Consider the following 13,678-nt stretch of genomic DNA (forward strand, 5'->3'; position numbering starts at 1 on the left):
GGACAGTTTTAGAAAGTGGTGAATTACAGCTCAAGTTAATCTCTGCCTGATAAAGATGCTACTATTGATTGCAATAAAAAGTTGCATGGATAACAAAGAATCTGATTGATTGACTAGCAACTCTCAACACCATGTGAATATATAAAAATACACAGTAACATCAATTCCATGCAGTAGCCTGATGAATCTTCATGAAGATGAAACAGTAAATTCTGCATATTGCCATAAATATATTTTCAAAACGTATTACCTAACTTTACTCCTGTACTAAGCACTGTTGAAGTAAGTACTGAAAATAGATAGATAAAATTTTACATAGATAGTTTTTAACTTCAAAAGATTCTTTATTTTTGATGCTACCTTAATGGAATGTTAACTAGAATATGACACAGACAATGGAGATTCGTTTGAAAAATAAAAAAAGTGAAAAGAATTTATGAAGGTTTTCATTTTTAGTTTTTTTTAGCAACCTTTTCTTGTTGAAATATCTCATAGAAAAAAACATACATCAACAAACCTGAAACTCTACAGGAACTGAAGGAGAACATCAGGAATGAAATCAAGGAATTAAATCATAATTGAGTTATCCTGCAATCTGTCATGGATATTTTTGAAAGGGCATCAATTTGTGAAGTTGAAAATGGAAACAATTTAAAAGATTTTATTTTCATAAATTATTTTTCATTTTTGTTCATTTTCATCTCCATATTATGCCCCCTAAAATCCTTTCAAATACCACAAAGAAACTTAAATTCTAGGAATATTTAATTATTGTTAAAACTTAAAATCGTATCTTAAATTTATGAAGCGATTCCGTCTTCTCTTTGAATAAATCTAAATATGGCCCGCATCACCCAACCTTACGTACAGAGCTGTGTTATAAAATTTATAATGATCTATTTATTAGTTCAGCAGTGAATTCTATATATATAGAAATATGTAAACATATGCATATAACTATAACTACATTTATATAGAAATATTTGGAAGTTTAAAAAATGAAGTGAAATTCCAGACAAAATTGAATGGTTAGTCGATGGAATTAATGGATAAGTATTAAAAAAATTAATTAAAGTAGATATACTTAAAGGCAACCTATCTTTCGGTCGTATAACCAAACTTGATTATGGTAAATAGGTTTTTATTGATAAAAAATGTCTTTTTATACAAAATAACATTGACGATTAAAAGGTGTAGATAAATAGGGAAAGAGAGGGAGAGAGTGAGTGAGAGAGAGAGAATATGAAAATGGGGAGAGAGGCAAGGAAATACTATAATTGTTCTCATGGACCCATGTTGCATAGAGTTTCAAAAGTTAGGAAAATAACTAACAAATAAAAGTATAGAAGAAGAGCTATTTTTTTTTTAATGGTAACTCCATAAAATAAGGAAATAATTCATTCTATTTTGTATTCTTTGTTTTTGAACAAAAACTTTTGTAAATGTTAATTTGCATAATCCCCTCACATATGCATATGTGCACAAAAACGCACACAGATATATATATATATATATATATATATATATATATATATATATATATATATATATATATATATATATATATATTTGAAGTAATTCAGGTAAATATTCAGAGAATCCTTACAGTGTTTATACAACAGTGCTCAATAATAAATAGAGCTGTTTAATTGTTATGATACGAATTTTAATTTATACAAACATTATAGGCTATACATTTATAGATATGTTTTCGTCAGAGCTATGAATAACCAGGCCTTGCCAAGATAACAAATTTTTTACCACTTGTGTGTGTGTGTGTGTGTGTGTGTGTGTGTGTGTGTGTCTGTGTGTGTGTGTGTGTGTGTGTCTGTGTGTGTCTGTGTGTGTCTGTGTCTGTGTGTCCAGATTTTTTACCACTTTTATATATGCATGTGTGTGTGTCCAGATTATTCATAATTTCTATTTTGACCGGTTATCATCAGCCAAAGAAAAAACTGTTTATATTCCCTTTCTATATAGCACTGTTGGGAGGAGAATTTTAGTTTCTTTCTGAGTCGAACATCTTCTTGTGGAAAATTTTACTATTAAAAAAATTATTTACAAACAATTTGAGCTTTTTTTTTTCTTCCATGTCACTATGAATCAAATAATACAATGCAAAGAAAAAACGAAAAAGTAGACTTCTTTTACATATTTGAACAAAACATGCTTAAAAAAGAAAAGAAAACGTATTTAAAATAAAGTCCTAACTTACCTTAAAAATGGATAAAATTGTACTCTTGCAAATGTGTAATTCTTAGGGGAGGATTTTTCCAGAAATTCTTGCATTTCTTTGAAAAGATTTCAATTTGTCTTCTTTCATCTGCTATTTTATCTCCAAAATCTTTTTTTTCATGATGGCTGTTTTTGTGTTTTACGAAGTTTATTAAAACTGATAACTCCATACATTTGATTAAAAAAATAAAAATATAAATAAATAAAATAATTTTTAAAGAATTGGTTCTGAAAATTAGTAGTTAGTAAATTAAGAAAGCCAATGCAGGAGTTATGAAGCCCCAGAGGCATGCTGAGAAATAGATTTTATTGGGAGAATATTTTGAAGACATGCTTAGAGAGGAAGATGCAGAATTGTCTTCTGTCCAGTGAGAATGACACATTCACAAAGAGTTCTAAGTCTCTATATAAAGAAACAAATATTATAAAGAATTATAAATTTAGCCCTATAAAAGAACTATGAATTCATCACTTTTAACACACAAACCTGATCACCTATCCTAACCAGATACTGGATATGACCTTAAACTGCATTTGATAATGGTATAATTCTAACTTAGGAGATTTGGGGAATCACTTTTTAGTTGCCATATATATATATATATATATATATATATATATATATATATATATATATATATATATATACGGAATTATAATTGGTAAAATCTACTTTACTGAGGATGAAAATCAGCTACATTTTGAAGCTTTACTTAAATGTAATTGTGATAATAAGGTGATTTTCTGAAACATGTACATATCGATAAGCATTATTAAATTTAAATTTCTGAAACTGAATTAAAACAGTTGAAATGTTAATATATTTTAAAAAAATTTAATCTACCCGATCAATATGACTTATATGATTTATATAATCTGTTAATCATTTGACTGCTGCCCTGCACACTTAATAATATTAATATCTATTTTTATACAATAAAGTAACATGAATTTTATACAATAAAATAACCGGGAATTTCTTGTTTGCATCCATCAAGTCAAACGTAATTATTTTTTTATTTTTTATTTTTTAATATTATTTCGTTTTGTTTGTTTTATTGTATTCCTTGTCGAATAATTAAAATTTTGAATACTTTCCTTACAGGTTTATAAGGATTTTGTGAAAATTTGAATAAATTTTCATTATCAAGATTTTTATTATATATATATATATATATATATATATATATATATAAAGAAAATACAATTTTCTTATATATGGGTCATGCAATTGAATTCATCTGCAAAAGATCTAGCTAATTTGCATATTCTTTTAAACATTCATTTTAATTAATTCCCTATTAGTTTTTTCAGTTTTCTTATGGGATGATCATCTTTAGTTAACTATTACGTGTAATTATATTGATGCAGATATTCTACATGATTTATACTTGCATAATATTTGCATAAAACGTTTACAGGACACACAATATTGTTTCCATATACATTTATGTAAACGTATATATTTTTGTTTACTCTATCTATCTATCTATCTATCTATCTATCTATCTATCTATCTATATATATATATATATATATATATATATATATATATATATATATATATATATATATAAAAGTGAAGGTGTTTGTGTACATTTCCCTATGCTATAGCTCTGTCAATTTTAAGTCTACGGACTTAAAATTTGATATACAGGATGCTGAGATTTGGGAAAATCTTTGATCCGTTTTCGGCCAGAAATTTGGCTTTGGTTCAACGATTTGACCTTTGAGAACTCTACCAAACTCCTCCGACAATTTTGGGTCTAAACACTTGAAATTTTAGATGTAGGTTCCTTGGACATGGATCTAACTTAATAACTTGATTTAAGCTCAAAACAATAAATGTTAAGGGGTGATAATAGGGGTCAATTTAAAAAAATTAACCGCTTTTTTTTTTTGTTTGTTCAACATACACACGCCTGGCTGAAATGCTAGTATATATATAAAAATGAACGTGTCTGTCTGTCTGTGTACATTTCCCTATGCAATAACTCTGTCAATTTTCAGTCTACAGATTCGAAATTTGATATACAGGGTACTGAGATTTGGGAAAATCTTTGTAATCGGTTTTCGGCCAGAAATTTGGCTGTTAAGGGGTCAAAGTTCAACGATTTGACCTTTGAGAACTCTATCAAACTCTTCCGACAATTTTTGGTATAAACACTTGAAATTTTAGATATAGGTTCCTTGGACATGGATCTAACTGAATAACTTGATTTGAGCCTAAGATAATACATGTTAAGGGGTCATAATAGGGGTCTAAGTTTTAAAAAAAATTGATCTCTGCGGACTCTACCAAATTACTCAGACAATTTCTGGTCTAAACATTTGAAATTTTACATAAAGGGTATTCAGAAATAGGGCAAGCTTTTTAATTGGTTTAGGTCGAAAATTTGAGCTACCAATATATAAATGTATGTATGTATGTTTGCATGTCTGCCTAAAACTTTCAACAGAGGCGGCAGATTTTCACAAGATCATTATCGTTTTGAAGCTCGACCCTTCAGACGACAAATACCAAAAAATTGGCTAAAAACATAAATTTCTTCACCCTTAATTGGGCACTTTTCAACGAGGAGGGGTCGCTTTTTTCGCCGATATTTTCGAAATTCATCCCCTCTTTTCGATTGTCTTGCCTTAATTTAAACCTACATCAGTTCCTGTTTGGCGGTGGTTGTAACAGCAAAGACGTCATGTTTTTTTCCTGTTCTTTTCCTCCTTCGCGGTACGGGTTCAAGCTTGCCTTCCTACTACCACTTTTTTTTTTTTTTTGCTCAACACACACCTCCAAACACCCGGGCAACGCCAGGCTGAAATGCTAGTATATATATATATATATATATATAAATATATATATATATATATATATATATATATATATATATATATATATATATATATATATATATAAAGTTCATAGGCTTAATAAAATATGATAAGAAACACTTTAGTAAGAGTTAAAATGTGATGAAACGCAAAAACTGTTTTGATAAGAAAAGCTCCACACTGTTAAGAGGAGCAAACAATAATATCAAATAGAAAATGAAGAATACTTTTTTATATCAGCAGAACAATAAGAAAAAATAAAACGGAAAATTAAAGAAAAAAATCTCTTTAGGCCATGGCATTTTCTGGCTCTTCTCCTCTTCTGATAAAAAGCATTTAGCTTCGAAATGCCATGGCCTAAAGGTGCTTTTTTTTATAATTTTCCCCATTACTTTTCCTTATTGTTCTGATGATATAATAAAGTTATATATAACTTTTATTCCTTATTTTCTACTTAATATATATATATATATATATATATATATATATATATATATATATATATATATATATATATATATACTAGCATTTCAGCCCGGCATTGCCCGGGTGTTTGGAGATGTATGCTGAGCAAAAACAAACAAAAAAAAATGGGTTAATTTTTTTAAACTTTGACCTCTATTATGACCCCTTAAAATTTATTGTTTGGGGCTCAAATCAAGTTATTCAGTTAGATCCATGTCCAAGGAACCTACATCTAAAATTTCAAGTGTGTAGACCCAAAATTGTCGGAAGAGTTTGATAGAGTTCTTAAAGGTCAAATCGTTGAACTTTGATCCCTTAACAGCCAAATTTCTGGCCGAAAACCGATCACATCGATTTTCCCAAATCTCAGTACCCTGTATATCAAATTTGGAGTCTGTAGACTTAAAATTGACAAAGTTATTGCGTAGGGAAATGTACACACACAGATACACAGACACGTTCACATATATATATATATATATATATATATATATATATATATATATATATATATATATATATACTTATAAACAGTGTGAATTTTTTGTTCAATATTTGAAAATTTTATATTATAGCTTTCAGAAATGTGACATTGTTTTGGTTATAGACACCAAATCTCTATCATTATTATTTTTTAGACAAAAGCATATAAGTATTATGTTAGGTCCTTTATAAATTATTTTGTCAAAATGGATGACAGGTGTATTTTTAGGCCAAGCTGCATAATTGCAAAGCAACTTTCTTTAAATAGTTGCATAAATAAGGTTCTGTTTAATATTTTGTTCTATACCTATGATGTTTCCATGGTTAAGTTATACAACATGGTTGAAGTATATAAACATGTATAAAAGATTAATGACTATAATATGGTCACTTATTAGAGTGGTTGTTCAAAATTCTTGGAAAACAGGAAACATTTATTTTAAAAAAATATTTCCATACTTCACTTACAGATCAAAGTGTAGTATCTTCTCATACTACGCTTCATCTGTTCTGTCCTCAGTCAGTGAAAGTGAAGTCCTTCTAGATGGAAACAATTTTAATTTTTGTCTCAATCTAGAGTATCCTTTTTCTCCACATTTAAAACCGACCTAGTGTCTAACAGTATCCTCATAGGAATGCAAGTAAATACTCCCAGATTTAAAATTCTGTTGGAATAATAGATAGATTTCATGATACAAAGTCATTTGATATGTTATAATTATAGATGCTATTTATAGGCCAAACTATTTGGGAATGTTATGCTTTCTTTATGATAATCTATATATATAAAAGCAAAAATGTATGTATGTATGTATGTACGCTTTTCCTCGATGTCCACAAAAGGCCTCTTTCAGAGAAGCGCTCGCTCGCTTCACAACTTCTTAAAACTTTTTATATCATCTATAAATTGTAATATCTCACACTTAACCACGAAGCACGCCTGTCTATTTAATTTTATTGACTTTCAAACGTTAATTATTCGACATTTCCCGCCTCAGCACGCGTTGCATTCGGTTTTCGGTATAAACACAAAGCGAAACTCGACTCTAATTACTGACCGAAAAGAGCTAAGTAACGTAAAGTTTGGTCAATGTCAACTTCGTCATATCAGACGGTAGCTTTCATTTCGAGACTAGACACTCCCCTTAATAAACAGGGAGCGGGTTTTTAAAAACAAACAAGCCGATTTATTGACCTCATTAAAAACTGTTCCGCACAAAATGCTAACTGCTGAATACCTATCGCCGTCACGTCAATCAAAAACGCGCACCTGTTTTTTTTTTTACACTTTACTATTTTCCAACTGCGCGTCAAGGCTTTTTTTTTTTTTTCACGGGCACCTGTTTTTTTTTCACATTTCGGGTTTTTTCACACACACCTACAAACACCCGGGCAACGCCAGGTACCCCTCGCAAGTCTATCTATATATATAAAAGCGAAAATGTGTGTATGTTTGTATGTATGTATGTGTTTGTGTGTCCGCTAAAAACTTTCAACAGACAGAACAAAAAATGGACAAACTCGGTATCATATTGAAGCTCCATCCTTCGCCCGAAAAATATCGAAAAATTGGCCAAAAACGTTAATTTTTTCATCCTGAAATCAACAATTTTCTACGGGGGGGGTAAACAAAAACCGTCCTCTCATGACGAGATCGGTTCTACGCATGCGTCAGATGACGTCATGACCTGATTTAGTTTAAATAGTTGAAGAACTTACTAAATTTCATGTGCGTCGTGTTAGCTCAGTCGGTTAGAACGTTGGGTTAAACGTTTTTGGTTCGAATCGTGGTGTGAGATTTTTTTTTTTTTCCGATTTTTAAAATTTTAATATTGAAGCAGTGTTATTTAAGCCATTTTTCACGTAATGTTCGTCTTTCTGTTTTTTTTTTTTACTTTGCTTATTCTTAGGTTTTCATTAACACCCCCACCCCCGACCAACCACACACACCCAAAAACACCCGGGTCTCCACTGATTTTTTAAATTTTAATATCGAAACAGTCTTATTTAAGCCATTTTTCACATGTTTTTTTTTTTTTGTTTGTTTTTAGTTTTAACGTTCATTTTTCTGTTTTCTTTTTTTTATTTTGTTTTTTCGATTTTTACATTTAACATTGTTCGTTTGCCTTACGTTAGTTTTTTTGTGTTTTTTTTTCAATGTTTTGATTACTCCCCCCCGGTACCCCCCCCCTCGCTTAAGTTTAAACGTTCGTTTTTATGTTTTCTTTTTTTTTTTGCTTATTAACAACCACACACACTTCCAAACACTCGGGCAACGCCGGGTACCCCCCCCCCCGCTAGTATTATTATAAAACCCATGTAAATATTGGTCAATTTTATATAATATGAGCATTGATCAATCCATATAAATGTTGATCAATATAATTCAATATGGATATTGATCATCCATGTAAGTATTGCTCATTATTTACTCAATCCATGTAAATATTAGTCAACAATTCTTTTAATGTGAAAGTTCTTTTCTTTTGATGAACTTTTTTACTTTCTTTTAAAAGTTTTGTCGCGGTTTCAAAATCACTGTCTCCATTTTTCTTTGTTTTTCTTTGTTCGTCACCCTCGCTGTTTCTCTCCAAATTTCGCTTACCCTTAAACAAAGGATGCAATTGACTGCTTCCATTTGTTCTTCCTTTCTTCACCCCCGCTGTTCTCTTCACGTTTCCCTTACCTTAAACAAAGGATGCGATTGGCCAACGCGATTGGCCAACGTATGAACATATCCGGGTTCAATGAATAAATTAATTCCCCTTTCTCTTTTCATCATCGATTTCGCTACGCACGTCGGAATTAAAATACAGCAACAAAACGCCAACAAAACAGGCAATACCTTTTAGATGAAATTAATTTAAGTGGAATCAACGAACTCACAATCTACTTTTGATTGCATTGAGTCGTTCGTTTGTCTTATTGGGAGTGGCATCACTAACATCATGCTGGCCAAATGAATACAGCTCGTTTCAGCCCAGTCTGGCAACTCGCCCAGTGCCCTGCAGGGCTGGGCACCAAAGTTCAAGCAAAGACCATATGTGGGGGCAACGGTCCCCATTTCCCCGTCACTCCTCACATTAAAAATCGGCTTTGTGCCTAATTTGCTTGGTGGACGAGCAAATAAATACCAACCCCAAATATAAGAACTTGGTCAATGTAGGGGAGACCCTTCATACCAATTGGCACTATCCAGCTTCCCTACCCCCAGGGAATTGGTCTTCATTTCCCCGTCACTCCTCACATTAAAAATCGACCTTGTGCCTAATTTGCTGGGTGGGAAAGCAAATAAATCCAGTCAGTTTTGCCCGGTCCCTGCGGGGACTGGGCATGAATCTCAAAGGTCATATGTGGGGGTAACCCCACATATGACCTTGGCCAATGTAGGGGCAACCCTTCATACCAATTGTCACTATCCAGCTCCCCTACTCCCCGGGGAGTTGGTCCCCATTTCCCCGTCACTCCTCACATTAAAAATCGGCTTTGTGCCTAATTTGCTTGGTGGACGAGCAAATAAATACCAACCCCAAATATAAGACCATTGCTCTTGTAGCAATCAGTTATTGGTCAATGTAGAGGAAACCCTTCATACAAATTGTCACTATCCAGCTCTCCTGTTCCCCGGGGGAGCTGGTCCCCATTTCCCCAATCTCTCCGCATTAAAAAACGGCCTTGTGCCTAATTTGCTCAGTGGGGAAACAAACAAATACAAACTCAGTCGGGGAGTAGGAGGAGGCTCCCAGAGTGACGACTGACGCTACCAGTCATGTTGACCAAATCCACCAGCGCCGAAGGATTCCAGCAGCAGCAACAGCAGCCATCTTAGCAGCAGTTCAACCAACCCTTATCAGGGCTAATAGGTTTTTTCACTAATGCGATTCACTACTGTTTGCCTCCTGAGACCCACCAGCAGCGAACTTCACTCCCAGTCTCCAGCGCTTCCAGCTCACTCCAGTGGCTTCCTGCTCATTCCCGTAGCCTTCCAGCCCTTGGTGCCTCCAACTCGCTTCAGCGCCTCCAGCTTCCTTCTGCAGCTTTCCTGCAACCTTGCCTGTACCTCACTCCTCCAGCCTGCAACCTCTCTTGCACCTCTCACCTCTGGTCTGCTACCTTGCTCGCACCTTGTTTCTCCAGTCTGCAACCTCACCTACACCTGGCTCCCTCCCTCCCGTCCGTTCCTTTACACTGATCCTCCATTCTCAGTGTCATCCGTTCCTTAACACTGACCCCTACATTCTCAGTATTGTCCGTTCCTTAACACTGACCCCCGCATTCTCAGTGTCCACCGTCCATTCTGGATCGCCTTGAGGTCCAGCTGATCGTTCCATACCCAGCGAGCAATCCTGAACATTTAGAGTACCTGTTCCAGACCTCCAGACCTTAGCCTCCAGTGACGTGCGACCTTCCAGGCAACCAACATCCAGATCATATGAATTTTCACTTCATTTGCAAATAAAAGGCGAACACTCGTCTTTAACCAAATAATCTGTGGCTGTCATTCTTCTTTGTGTTTTTGCTGTTTACTTTTTGCCCGTGTCTACCTTGTAAGTTGTTGGGTCGATTGTCCCCAGATGCCCGGCCCTGCAACAATTTTTAATGAAAATTGCTCCGAACAAGGCATAAAGCCACTTAATGTAACGAACTAACAAGAATAAAAGATGATTAGTGCAGAAATGTGAGATGTATACTGACATTAGTTTTATAAAGGCCAATGCTATAGGTAGGAAGAAAAGAGTCTGCAGAAAGTGAGTTTCACAAGCCTGAAACTCTTAGAAAGAAGCTACTGTAATAGCTTATAAAAAATCTACTTCAAGTTAAGCCTATCATTATAAATCATATTGGATTGTATTTATATATTATCATCATCATCATCATCATCATTAATATTATTGTTATTATTATTATTATTATTATTATTGTTATATATCATTATTATTATCATTATTATTATTGTTATTATTATCATTATTATTATCATTATCATCATTATCATTATCATCATTATTATTATCATTATTATTATTATTATCATTATTATTATTGTTGTTATTATTATCATTATTATTATTATTATCATTATTATTATTATCATTATTATTATTATCATTATCATTATTATTATTATTATTATTATCATCATTATTATTATCATCATTATTATTATCATCATTATTATTATCATCATTATTATTATTATCATTATCATTATCATTATTATTATCATCATTATTATCATCATTATTATTATCATCATTATTATTATCATCATTATTATTATTATCATTATCATTATTATTATTATTATTATTATCATTATTATTATCATCATTATTATCATTATTATTACCATTATTATTATCATTATTATTATTATCATTATTATTATTATCATTATTATTATTATTATCATTATCATTATTATTATTATTATTATTATTATTATCATTGCATAAAAAACAGATACTTGATCGTTTATAGAAAGAAAAGAAAATTGGGACTAACATTGTACTTCTCACCACTGTGATATTAAAGGATTTTTAAATTGTTTTATGGAAACCACTTCAGACAAGGCATGAAGCCACTTGATGTAAAGAGCTAATAATAAAAAAAGTCCAGAGTTCAACTCAATCAGAAATACAAAAATACAGAAAAATCCCACGATGTACACACCCATCATGGAAAAAAAATATCACACTCCAAAAATCATGCAAGCCATTCTCCCGAACTGAGAAAATTAAATTGTATGATTTTTAACAATTAATATTATAAAATTGTAGCCATTACAAAGCTGATTTTTATCTTATTTCCAAAGTGGTTGTTAAAGGAAGGTAACCAGTGATGAATTTAAAAGATGGCAGATCAAGATACAATGCCTCGCTTTCTCATAAAATTTGATTTTCTTAGATAAAAAAAACAAATTACTCGATCAACCAATGTGACACCTAGAACATGATACTCTCGCTCTGTGATGGGCATGTACATTACAAAGACCTCTCTGTATTTCTGTCTTTTTACTAGACCTGCACCCTACTCCCTAAAAATACTTCAAGTTCCAAAACTAGCCAATGATAAATGTTGATAGATTCCGACTTAGGAAACAGCAATTCTTACTCCTTTGTGAGAAACATTGCTCACGGAATGTGAGGACTAAAGGACAAAATAAAGGAAGTGGGAGTTATGAGGTTACCAAAAGTAAACACATGGTCCACTTTGTACTCTCATAAAAGTATAAAATTTAAATGTAAAAGCAATTTCCTGACTCTATAAAGATTCAAGGGAGATAATTCTTTCTTTTAAACTATAAAAAAAAATTATTATTTTTTTAAAAACAGATGATTTTTCCCCCCTTTCAGCGAAGAACACATGCTAATACTAATAATGCACATTTATTCGATATGTACCTTGAATTAAGGTTTCATTTTAATAATTAGTAATATTAAACACAATGTGTATATTGTCTTTCCACCTGGGTAAGCCTGCTAGTTGTTAATGTACAGAAAAACAGCAGAAGCAAAACTAACAGTTAAAAAAGAAATGCATGAAATCAGAAAAAGAATAACAATTTGGATATGTTAATTTATTGGCGTCACAAGCAAATGAGTACAATAACAAAAACATTTACACTAAGAGAGAGAGAGAGAGAGAGAGAGAGAGAGAGAGAGAGAGAGAGAGAGAAGAGATAGAGAAAAAGAAACAGACAAACATGTTATGAAATGATTAATGTTATTTTATACAAGCAAGATTCACATTCAATTTTTTTAAGTAAAATAAAAATATTCATGTTTCTTTTTTATTTTAATATGACTATTGAATAGTAGGGAAGACTTGCCTCTGCAGCCTTGGTAAAACAAGTAATTTTGGAAAAGCAAAGTTTGAATTATATGTGTGACTAGGTAAGTAAGTTTCTTATATGTGCCATCATGACCTACTAAAGTAGCTTCACAAACATTACTTGCCTTGTGGAAAGAGTGGCTCATGTTCTAACCATGCCCCACTTTTATTAAAATCTATTGGAGGAGACAGTCAGAGACCTAGTTGGTCGCAGCTGTTATTTTAGAGTTTTTCTTTCTCTTTGACTAGTTGCTCTGCTAAGACTTTAGAGTGTTGTTTACTCTGCTCTTTAACACAAAGAGGTGAGATGATTTATAACTTTCTAAAGGGTATAAAGTGATGCAATACCCGAGTTAGAACTTGAATCAAGCATGTTAAGTCTGCATTGGCAATTATTATTTCTTTTGGTGGGAAGATTAAACAGGCATTGTTTTTACTTTTTTATTTTTATATAATTTATTTGAAAATTTTTATTTTAATATAATTTATTTTAAATTCTCTATTTTTAATATAATTTATTTGAAAATTTATCTGCACTCGGGGATATCAGGAATTTTAAGAAATATTGAAAACAAAGAGACTGGTCAAAATTTAATTGAAGAAGATCATCAAATTACTGTCACTCAGATAGCTACATCTTAAGATATTTCCTATGGGCTGGCAAATTCAGTTCTTCATGATAATTTAAAACTGAGCAAGCTATTGGCATGATGGATCCTAAAAGCACAGTGATTTGATCAATAGAATCTTCAAAGAAATCTCTTCTTAACAAAATTGAAGCAGAAATTACTGGTGAAAATTATCACTGGAAATAAGACTTTCTAGTATGATC

General features: G+C 32.0%; 1 protein-coding gene across 10 annotated transcripts in view; it reads right to left on the reverse strand.

The window, feature by feature from the left end:
- Positions 1-13,678, reverse strand: part of LOC145268181 (F-BAR and double SH3 domains protein 2-like) — a 313,479-nt gene that overhangs the window by 31,289 nt on the left and 268,512 nt on the right. The gene's annotated exons all lie outside the window — the stretch shown is intronic.

This window comes from Euprymna scolopes, chromosome 43, assembly GCF_053919585.1.
Source record: "Euprymna scolopes isolate OS-2025 chromosome 43, ASM5391958v1, whole genome shotgun sequence".
Lineage (NCBI taxonomy): Eukaryota > Metazoa > Mollusca > Cephalopoda > Sepiida > Sepiolidae > Euprymna > Euprymna scolopes.